The sequence below is a fragment of the Azolla caroliniana genome, unplaced genomic scaffold (assembly GCF_043228905.1).
Source record: "Azolla caroliniana isolate FFs.n. ecotype wild unplaced genomic scaffold, voAzoCaro1.0.p SCAF_13, whole genome shotgun sequence".
NCBI lineage: Eukaryota > Viridiplantae > Streptophyta > Polypodiopsida > Salviniales > Salviniaceae > Azolla > Azolla caroliniana.
The window spans coordinates 1,958,719-1,970,753 of NW_028230448.1; the positions used below are offsets into that span (position 1 = coordinate 1,958,719).

Below are 12,035 nucleotides of genomic sequence, written 5' to 3' on the forward strand. Positions count from 1 at the left end.
ATATATAACTTGATGGCTAGAGTTGAGTGCTCCTCTTTAGGAGGTCATGGGTTCGAGTCATCCTAAACCTCATGGGTTTCATTCATTTATTCATGACATCTTGTATCCATTCTCATTCTAATTTTATACATTCATTCATTCTCTTATCATTTCATTCCTCTCTTCTGGTGATCTCTTTATATTGTTCTTCAGTAGCTCTATCCTCTGTCTTGGTTCTGACACAGAGAGCCATTCCAAGAAGCCAAGAATTTAGAGCCATTTCAATAAATTGCTCCTCCTTCACTATACAATCTCATTGTATTCAAACATTGGTGATGACAAAATTTCCTAAACCAACCCCAAGTTTCTTTGAAATAATTATCAGAAATATTCATTTGTGCAACCAATCATCGAGCCTTGTTTGTAGATTGTAATACCTGATGGAGGCAATGCAAATAACAATCGATGAGATGAATAAATTCAAGCATAAAAACATTCCTCTAATTTAGGGTATCTCTAATTTAAGCATAAAAATAGGTTTTAGAGGATCCTCTAAAACCTATTTTTATTATATTTTCATTTTTGTTGAGCACATATTCATACCTCATCCTTCTTCTTTATCAAACTTCTAATGATTGATTAAATTATACCAAAATTTCTACCTTGTTGCAAAGAGCAGATGATGGTTGTTCTATTAACTCCAAAATTTGTAGGTTTTGTTCATAAATCAAATGAGGTCGAAGACCTCGCTTGTGGGTTGCATTCATCTTTGTAATGTTAATTAACTCATTTTAGATTGACTAAATTAGGAGGAAGGTTTTGACATGATTAAAACTTCAAATTCCATCAAAAAACACCAATTTAAGGAAGAAAAAGAAGGAGAAGGAGAAGGAGAAAGATAGAAAGAGGAGGAAGAAGACAATGGTCACCACCACCACCATAATGGACTGAGGGCATATTGGAAGAGAAGAAGCAAACGAAAGAATGAAAGAAGAAGAAAGCAGAACCACGAAAACAAAGAGGAGAGAAAGGAACAAGAAGCTAAAATGTAATGTGTAAGGTGTGTAATGTGTAACATGAAATGTTAATGTGTGAGTGTGAGGAAGAGTGTGTACACATGCACATTTGGCTATTTGTGTGCATGTGTACAAATGTGAGAGACAAGGGTAAGTAGATGTAACTACCCCCATTTGGCTTTTTGTAATATATATAAACCCCCACCCATGGGGCATGAAAAGGAGAAATATAGTGAAGTTACCCCGGAACTTGTGCTTGTCTCGATTTTCCCTCTCATTCTCTATGTGTATCTCTTTCTCTCTCTCTATCCTCTCACATTCGAACCCATCAACACTATTCCTCCTACCATAACGATAAAGTTCAGAGTTTGAGGACTCCCGTGGTTTTTCCCTTTCCGTGTTTTCCACGTTAAATCTTGGCTCCACCCCCACCCATCAATAATATTCCTCCTACCATAGTGATCAAGTTCAGAGTTTGTGGACTCCCGTGGTTTTTTCCTTTCAAGTTTGTCTACGTTAAATTTTGTCTCTGGCTCCACCCCCTACCCATCAACAATATTCCTCCTACCATAGTGATAAAGTTAGGAGTTTGTGGACTCCCGTGGTTTCCCCTTTCCGGGTTTTTCACATTAAATCTTGTGTCACTGTACTTGTGCTTTTTGCCATTTCAATCTTTGGACATGAAATTGAGGAAAATAATAAGAGGATGGGGTGTTATCAAACAAGGTGTCGTGGCCCATGGTGCTAATTTCATGCTTGGAAAAAAGGATTGGCCACAAATAAGACTTGCATTTGAGCTTTCCTTGTCTGAAAATATAGTCATAACTATATGCCAATATAAATATAGATGCAAGAAATACAAATGGACTATTATCCTATCATTTAAAAGTCTATTATTGCACCATATAATCCTTGACCAACATATCAAGAAAAACAGACCACACAATACACTCATTGATGCTTGGTCACATTCCCTACAAAAATGATAGCTTTGTGAAGAGGATCTCATTATGTGGAACGATCGATGACTTATCAACAAAGGATATGGCTTCCATCACACATCTGAGTATACACGGATGGAGATTTAAAACTAATGTGACTCTTTCACCTAAATCTTGTTGGATATCCAATACTCATCGACACGAGATTCTATCATATAATGGTCACATTAGTGACAAGGCATGAATGTTGTGATGAATAAATTTGGTGGATATGGATAATGATGGCAACACAATGGTGGTTGACTTTAGTATAGGAACATGAAATATTAAAGGTTTTTGCCTTTGTGAAATTTAAACGCAAGGAAGGACCTACCGTTGTTGATAGTATTAGAAAAACATTCAAGCATAATGAGGTGTATAAACCTCAGCAAAATTGGCCAAACTGGGGCGTTGCGAGAATCAAACTCGCGGCCTCTCGCACCCAAAGCGAGAATCATACCACTAGACCAAACGCCCATTGATGAGAATGTCATAATGATTTTATTTAATATTTGTGTCTTTATACATCACTTTACTCTAAACTCCTTTCTACGTATTAATTTTAGAAGAGCCCCTTTTCTACGTTCTACATTTGTTGCATATATCGATAGAGATTTATATAAACCCTATTTTACATTACAGCTTGATGAACGACCAATAATACATCTAGGCTATGTAAGATTTAGTTTTGGCTGACAAAGGACCTTACAGTTTGGTAAGGTTAAGTTTTACGCATTTTAAGACATACTAGAACCTTGCTAATAATTAGACAATGTAAGAAATAGTAAGTATTTCCTTTCGATTGAAATGAGCAAGAAAAGAAATGATTTGTCATTGCGTATTTAGGATTGATACACAAGATAAACCCAATCACTACTCTCCAAATAAAGATATTTGCTTGAAATTCTAGAACTTACACTATAGGATATTCCCCCACCCACGATGAGTTTTGATTACATGGCAAATTTCATTCAACCTTGAAGTGATCCCATGGAGTAACAATGCCAAATAAATATTAGCGGTTACTTGAAAATTTGAGCTCTTCCTTGTAAACACCAATCTAAGCACAATTGCTCTTCTATCCACATATTTAAGTGGCCCTACCTTAATGATAGAGTTTGCAACTTCAATCAATTAAACGTACATGTTGGTATAATGCACAATAAACATATTGCATCATGTAACTAGGAGTTACGTTTCTCTTTACGAGATGGGAATACCCACTTGGATAAAGAAAGGGCTTCTTGCCAATACCTTATCAATGATTAAGGGTATGTTGAGCAGGGAACTTTACGGGGATTAGTTCTATTGAGTATTGACCTTTACACCACCCCTTAATTATAATACTCAATCAAATGTTGTAGAAGAATACACAAGAATTTTGATTGCAAACACATGTCTTGCTACAACGAAAATTGATAAACCATCAACCTTGTTTGCTTGGTGATTAGTTTTCTCTCTACAACCTCTTATTATCCTTTGATCACCTTGGATTGAATCACACAACCCGATGATATATGGCAAATTTAGTCCATTATGCTCTCATCAACATGTTGCCAGTTAGTAACTAATTCCTCTCATCTAGGAGTCGATGTCCTTCCTTATATAGGCCTAGTATGGGAAATTTCAATGTCTACTCCATTGTTTATTCTTGCTCCAACCACAACTTTTACTCCAAGAGTTGGCTCTGTCCCACTTCGGTTACAACATACAATTTGTTAGCTAACTCTATCTTTCATCACACTGATTCGGCTATGACATTTATTACTCTAGTGACGAAGGGTGCATATGTGTCTATCCTTGATTCCATGAGGGTCGATGTGTACATGTGGTATTGACCACTCCCTATAATCATCCTACTTTTATTACGAGTGTAGTTACCTCATACTGAGTTGTTGTGGGTTAAATCACGTTAGAAAGAGGGAGAGGATTGAAAAACATTCAACTCTACGACTCCTAAGGGATACACTATTCTACATCGAGACTCTGTAGTGTGGCAGCCTCTACTTGACAATCTCTTGAGTCCTTTTGGCTACCAAGGTACAACCCTCATATGTCTGCCATGGTATAGGACACCAATGGTCATGTGGGCCCATCTCTCACCATTGGTAGGGGATGGTTGGGCGAACGTAGACTCTCTTTCTAACCTTGTCTTGAATTATTATTTTCATCTTTTACTTATATAGAATAAAAATTCGGTTAAACGTGCCATTCTATTAAAGTATGCCATTCAATTAAACGTGCTTTTTTTTTGAGGCCAAAATCTAGATAAAAAAATGACATTGTTTCATGAAAAAATTACTTCAATCCAAATCAAAACTATATTCCAAACATTCAATAGCACAACAAAACAACTAAGGTAACTCGAATTGTTGTAGGATCTTCACTAGGCAAAACCATTGTGTATCTTGGATTTAATGGAATTAAAAACACTACAACGAGGATCATACTCATCGAATATAACATAGTGTCATGAATACATAAACATCATGGCTTCATCTAAGCTTGAACCCAAGACCTTGTAATACATAATCAAGAAACCAACCATTAAGATAGCCTATGATCATATGACATGATAAAGGCTACTTCTTGTGATACACTGATTATTGTAAATACTCAGGAACATTCTAGAACATTCTAGAATATCCTAGAACATCTTAGAATATTCTAGGTCTAGAACATGATAGAAATATCTACGCTATTCTATAGGAACCTATACATAGGCCCAAGATACATGTATTCTCAAATCAATTCCAATAAATACCAGTTTTAAGCTCTCATCACCTATCTTGTATCCATTCTCATTCTAATTTAATACAGTCATTCTTCTCTTATCAATTCATTCCTCTCTTCTTGTGATCTCGTTATATCTTTCTTCTATCACTCTCTCTTCTATCTTGGTTCTGACAGTTTGATTCGAATTCCTCTCTCTCCTTTATCCTCCTCTATAAACATCACAAAACCATGGATGCCATTAACTCAGAAGAATATCTCATCCTTGTTGTTGAAATGGAGAATCTTAAATCCAAGTTCGCATCCCTTGAATTAGAGAATCAACGTCTTCTTGGAGATCTACAAAAGGTTACTGTGGAGAAGCAACAACAACAAGCGGAGTTTACGCGACGGGTGCAACAACTAGAGACAACAATCATAATTTTACAACAACAAAGGGGCGGAGGTCAAGGAATTATCAAGGTGCCCAAAATCAGCCTTCCCGTTAAATTTGATGGTTCGAGGGCGCATTTCCGAGGTTTCTTGAATCAAGTGCGGTTCGTAATTCAAATGCATCCCACGTGTTATCCGACAGATGCATCTCGAGTTGGGTTAGTGGGAACCTTATTGACTGGCATAGCGTTGTTGTGGTTTGCTCCATTATTAGAAACAAATTCTCTGCTACTCCATAATTTCAAAGAATTTGTCAAAGAATTTAAGGCTTGCTTTGGAGATACAGATGGGGCAAGAACAACGATCAAGAAGATTCGTACACTACGTCAAGGTGATCAGCCAACATCAACATACGCAGCCAATTTTTGTCTCATCGCAAGCGATATTTCTTGGGACGAACAAGCCCTAATTGAGCAGTTTCGTTCCGGTCTTCTTAGCGATGTAAATGACTTACTTCTTACTTCCCCGAGGATCCACAATATCTTACAGAAGCTATTAGTCGAGCAATAATCATCTTTTTGAGGGTCGATGTGAACGACAACAAATAACAAGATCAAGATTCACACCAACTTATGTTCTATCTCGATGATCATATCTCACACTTCGGGGTGGAAATCTGGCCTTTGAAAATCAAAAGCAAATTCTCCTACGACCATCAAAGCTACAAGCAACAACAATTTCTGCCACTTCGCTTGAATCAAGCCTTCTGGATATTATTCGGAAATGACTTCACTCTGATGATTTCGCTCAGGATGTCTTACCCCACATTAGGCCAGGCCATGCATCTTGCTTGACTTTGCAAGGGTCATCTCAACACTATTAGGAATTCAAATGCCATGATGTCTTACTCTTTTACAACAATCTCCTTGTGAAAGTTCCTTGTGAAAGTTAGCGTGCAAAAGCATATGCCAAACCGGCTCTGACAGATAGTAACAGTAAAGAGAAGAAGGTTTCATGGAAGCTTAACATAGAGAATAAGCATACACATGAGAGAGAGAGAGAGAGAGAAACATAAAACTCTGTTAAAAAATAACACTTTGTAACTCCGTACATAGAATGTGCTCAGGGAGCACTTTTATACAAGTCTATAAAGGATTGACAAAAGTATTCACGGGTACTTCAATGCTCATACGTGCGACTGTCACTGACTCCGAAAAATATTCCTACGTACTAGGTTGGATCCGTAGGCCTCTAATGGCCTACCAGTTTCAATCCGATCTGGCTCTCTGATCTGGTTCCTGGGTTCGGATATCATCTAGACACCGATATGGTTCTCCGTTCCGGATACTGATCCGGCTCTGGCTTATTCAGCCAATCTGGATCCAGTTGAGCTTGCTTGCTCAACACTCCCCCTCAAGCTCAACTTGAGGTCGGATCGTGGTATCAGTGTCTTCAGTAACCAGTCCTTTCCTCCGATTCCTTCTAACGTCCTCCCGCCTTGCTCGCGCTCCTCGTCCGGTTCGGTTGCGCTTCCCGCGACCCGTCCGGTACTGGGCACCTCGACCTCCTTGGTCGGCTTTTTTGCTCAACAGGCCCATTTCAACTCCTTTACTACTATGACTCCGGCATTTGTCGATACATCGGTTCCTTCGTGTCGGTGTCGACTTCTGCTGCCTTCTCGTCCGCTTGGCTTTTAGATCATCCGGCTTCTCCGAATCTTGAACCGAATTGGCTTTCTCCGATTCGTTCCAGGTCTTGTCCGATTTGGTAGTCTCCAACTCGTCTTCCATTTTTAGGCCCTTCACCACATCAGACCACGTCCATGTCTTGGCCTTTTTCCGGTCGGCTCTGTCCTTCTTTACTCTATCGCCGCTGCTGCTTGCTCCGACTTATTCGGATGTGGCGACTCCTTCGGTCGGCTCGGGTTCCTTTATTTGCTCATCTCCCCCCTTGGTTCTTTCTTCCTCTCTGTCTCCTTGTCCGGTGCCATCCGTTCCCGTTCTTGCTTTCCCCCTCAATTGCGGCTTATTGAGATGCGGAATGCTGAGCATCTCCGAAAAATGTTGCAATCTGTCTGATCTGAGCGGCTTGGTGAAGATGCCGAGCATCTCCGTGTGAACATATTGAAGTTCAACTTCACCGCTCAAAACCCGCTCACGCAGAAAGTGATAGTGCACTTCTATGTGCTTTGTCCGAGCATGGAATACAGGATTCTTGGCGAGCTGTATGTTGCTTACGTTGTCACAATAAATTAAGATTGGGCTTGGCACCTAGATCAGGAGGTCTCACAGGAGTCGCCGAAGCTAGATGGCTTCACAGGTGACGATGGTAGCACCCGGGTATTCAGCCTCAGTGCTCGACAGAGCCACTGTTGGCTGCTTTTTGCTGCTCCACGCAACAACTGCGCTACCAAGAGAAAACATGTAACCGGAGGTGGATTGGTGATCCGATGTATCACCAGCCAAGTCGGCATCGGTATATTCGACTAGCTTCCCAACTATACCGTGTCGGTATAATAGTCCCCGGTCCTTCGTGCCGCTAACATACCGGAGTATCCAGTGTGCGCACTAAAGGTGCTCGACGATCGGCTTTTGCATGAACTGGTTGATCACTCCGACCGGGTAACTGATGTTAAGTCGAGTGATTGTCAAGTATATGAGGCTTCCAACAATTGGTCGGAACTATTTCTCATCGCAGGCCGGGCTGGAGTCGGGACAAAACTTCAGGTTCCGGTCTAGGGGTGTGGAGATCGGTCGACATTCCGTCATGCCGAACTTGTACAACATATTCATTCCAGGTTTTGTCCGAGTTGGTCGTCTCCAACTCGTCTTCCGTTTTTAGGCCCTTCACCACATCAGATCACGTCCATGTCTTGGCCTTCTTCCGGTCGGCTAGACTGTCCTGCTTGACTCTGCCACCGCCACCGCTTGCTCTGACATATTCGGATGTGGCGACTCCTTCGGTCGGCTCGGGTTCCTTTATCTGCTCATCTCCCCCGTTGGTTCTTTCTTCCTCTCTGGCTCCTTGTCCGGTGCAATCCATTCCACTTCCTGCTCTTCCCCTCAAGTGCGGCACATTGAAATGCGAAATGCCGAGCATCTCAGAAAAATGCTGCAACTTGTCTGATCTGAGCGGCTTGGTGAAGATGTCGGCTACGTACTGATCCCTTTGACCATATCAAAGTTGAACATCACCGCTCAAAACCCGCTCATGCACAAAGTGATAGTGCACTTCTATGTGCTTCGTCCAAGCATAGAGTACAGGGTTCTTGGCGAGTTGTAGGTTGCTTACGTTGTCACCATAAATCAAGATTGGTCTCGGCACCTCGATTAGGAGGTCTCACATGAGTCGTCGAAGCCAGATGGCTTCAGAGGTGGCAATGGTAGCGCCCGGGTATCCAGGCTCAGTGCTCGACAGAGCCATTGTTGGCTGCTTTTTGCTGCTCTAGGCAACATTTAAGCAAGTGAAAACATGTAACCGGAGGCGGATTGGAGATCCGATGCATCACCAACCCAATCGGCATCGGTATATCTGACTAGCTTCCTAGCGATACCGTGTCGGTATAATAGTCCCCAATCCTTCGTGCCGCTAACATACCGAAGTATCCAGTGTGTGCACTAAAGCTGTTCGACGGTCGGCTTTTGCATGAATTGGCTGATCACTCCGACTGGGTAACTGATGTTGGGTGGAGTGATTGTCAAGTATATGAGGCTTCCGACAATTGGTCGGAACTGTTTCTCATCGCAGGCCGGGCCGGAGTTGGGACAAATCTTCAGGTTCCGGTCTAGGGGTGTGGAGATCGGTCGACATTCCGTCATGCCGAACTTGTACAACATATTCAACACATATTGTCTTTGTGAGAGCAATATGCCATTGGGGGGTTCGGATCACCTCAATCCCAAGAAAATAATAAAGGTTCCCCAGGTCCTTCATTTCAAATGCGTTCGACAACTAGGACTTCACTCTACCTATTCCATCCAGTCCAGGTCCGATGATGACTAGATCATCAACATATAGCAGGATATAGACCAGAACGTTCGGACCTTTCCGGATGAATAACGACGAGTTGAACTTTGAGGCCGCAAACCCCATCTTACGCAACCGGTGCGTGATCTTCGCATCCAAGCTCGGTGGGCTTGCTTCCAACCATAAAACGACTTCTTGAGTCAAAATACTGCCGAAGCTAGATTCTTTCACAGGTGGCAATGGTAGCGCCCAGATATTCAGCCTCAGTGCTTGACAGATCCACTGTTGGCTGCTTTTTGCTGCTCCACGCAACAACCACACTACCAAGTGAAAACATGTAACCGGAGGTGGATTGGAGATCCGATGCATCACCAACCCAATCGGCATCGGTATTTCTGACTAACTTCCTAGCTATACCGTGTCATTATAATAGTCCCCAATCCTTCGTGCCGCTAACATACCGAAGTATCCAGTGTGCGCACTAAAGCTGCTCGACGGTCGGCTTTTGCATGAACTGGCTGATCACTCCGACTGGGTAACTGATGTTGGGTCGAGTGATTGTCAAGTATATGAGGCTTCCGACACTTTGTAACTCTATACATAGAATGTGCTTAGAGAGCACTTTTATACAAGTCCATAAAGGACTGACAAAAGTACTGACGGGTACTTCGTCTGAGCAAGGAATACAGGGTTCTTGCCGAGCTACATGCTGCTTACGTTGTGACAATAAATCAAGATTGGGCTCGGCACCTCGATCAGGAGGTCTCACAGGAGTCGCCGAAGCCAGATGGCTTCACAGGTGCCGATGGTAGCACCCAGGTATTCAGCCTCAGTGCTCGACAGAGCCACTGTTGGCTACTTTTTGCTGCTCCACGCAACAGCCGCGCTACCAAGAGAAAACATGTAACCGTAGGTGGATTGGCAATCTGATGCATCACCAGCCAAGTCGGCATCGGTATATCCGACTAGCTTCCTGGCTATACCGTGTCGGTATAATAGTCCCTGGTCCTTCGTGCCGCTAACATACCGCAGTATCGAGTGTGCGCACTAAAGGTGCTCGACGATCGGCTTTTGCATGAACTAGTTGATCACTCTGATCGGGTAACTGATGTTGGGTCGAGTGATTGTCAAGTATATGAGGCTACCGACAATTGGTCGGAACTGTTTCTCATCGCAGGCCGGGTCAGAGTCGGGACGTAGCTTTAGGTTCCGGTCTAGGGGTGTGGAGATCGGTCGACATTCCGTCATGCCGAACTTGTACAACATATTCAACACATATTGTCTTTGTGAGAGCAATATGCCATCGGGGAGTTCGGATCACCTCAATCCCAAGAAAATAATGACGGTCCCACAGGTCCTTCATTTCAAATGCGTGCGACAACTGGAACTTCACTCTACCGATTTCATCCAGTCCGGGTTCGGTGAGGACTAAATCATCAATATATAGCAGGATACAGACCAGACTGTTCGGAGCTTTCCGGATGAGCAGTGACGAGTCGAACGTCCAGGCTGCAAACCGCATCTTACGCAATCGGTGTGTGATCTTCGCATTCCAAGCTCGGTGGGCTTGCTTCAGACCGTAAAACGACATCTTGAGTCAAAATACTGCCGACTTGTTCATCTCCGATTGAAATCCGAGGGGTTGGATCATATAGACCCGTTCTTCAAGGTCACCTTGAAGAAACACATTCTTCATGTCCATTTGGTGAAGACGCCATCCCCTTACCGCAACAACAACCAATACCACACGAACCGTCGTCATCTTCGCTACCGGAGCAAAGGTCTCATTGTAGTTGATTCCGTGGGTCTATGCGTATCCCTTTGCCACTAACCGGGCCTTGTACCGGTTGACTGAAGCATCAACATTGTACTTCACGTTATATACCCATTTGCAACCGATCGGTTTACACTATCAGGGAGGGTCAACCAGGTCCCATGTATCGTATGCATCAAGTACCCAGATTTCTTCCTCCATAGCAGCACGCCAATTTGCGTTTGTTCCTGCTTTTGTGTAGCTCTACGGCTCACACTCTTCCGCCACCTTAGTCATGTAGGCATAATGATACGCCATGTACTCATTGTACCCGTACCGCGTTGACCGGCGTAACTTCTCGTTACTCGGTTTGAGACCCTTCTTGGCCGATTCAGACTTCCGTTCTGAAGTTCCACCTTCTTCCTTTCCGGGGTTAGATTTGTTCTAATCCGACCCTTCACTGCTAGTATCATATTCTGGCATCTTCTTCTTCCCCTTTTGTTTACGCGTGAACCGTCCCCTCTGTTCCTTGTGCGGGGAGAGCACGACAGAGTCTCCACTACTCTCCGGTTCTTCATTCGACTGGTCATCCCGACTCAGCCACTTAGCTAGTATGAGATCAGACTCTCATCTAGAGTACCGAATCCTTCATCTTCTTCTTGAACCCCTCTAGGTTAACTAGCCTCATCCTCCGGAATTGGGTCTTCGTCGGGACTTGGAGTCGGTGGGGAGTACCATGATGCCGACTCATCAAACTCGACATCTCAACTTACTCGTACCTATTTAGTGTGGGGGTTATAACACTTATACCCCTTCTGTTCATGCGAGTAACCGACTAGGATGCACTTCTCCGACTTCGGATCTAGCTTCCTACGCTTCTTATCCGGTACATGCACATATGCTCTGCTACCAAAGATTCGAAGGTGCCTCCAATTCGGCTTCTGCCTAAAATACAACTCATGAGCCGACACCTCGTCCTCGATCTGGTCTTGGATGTAGAACCACCTCAACCTAGTAGAATTTGGGCATGCTCTTCTCCTCCTGCATTGCCCTTGCAGCGTCGAAAATCGATCGATTCTTTCTCTCGGCCACACCGTCTTGTTCCGGTGTGTATCAACAATAGAATTCTCTCCGAATTCTGTTCTACTGCAGATAACAGTTGAATTGGACGGAAAACTATTCTTTTCCACCATCCGACCGTAGGCACTTGATATTCCTCTCCGTTTCCCTTTTGAC

The 12,035-nt window shown here is 43.2% G+C and overlaps 1 non-coding gene across 1 annotated transcript; it reads right to left on the reverse strand.

The window, feature by feature from the left end:
* Positions 1 to 2,380: 2,380 nt before the first annotated feature.
* Positions 2,381 to 2,452, reverse strand: TRNAP-UGG (transfer RNA proline (anticodon UGG)). The gene has a single exon. It is a non-coding gene; the product is annotated as a tRNA-Pro (tRNA).
* Between the last annotated feature and the right edge of the window lie 9,583 nt (positions 2,453 to 12,035).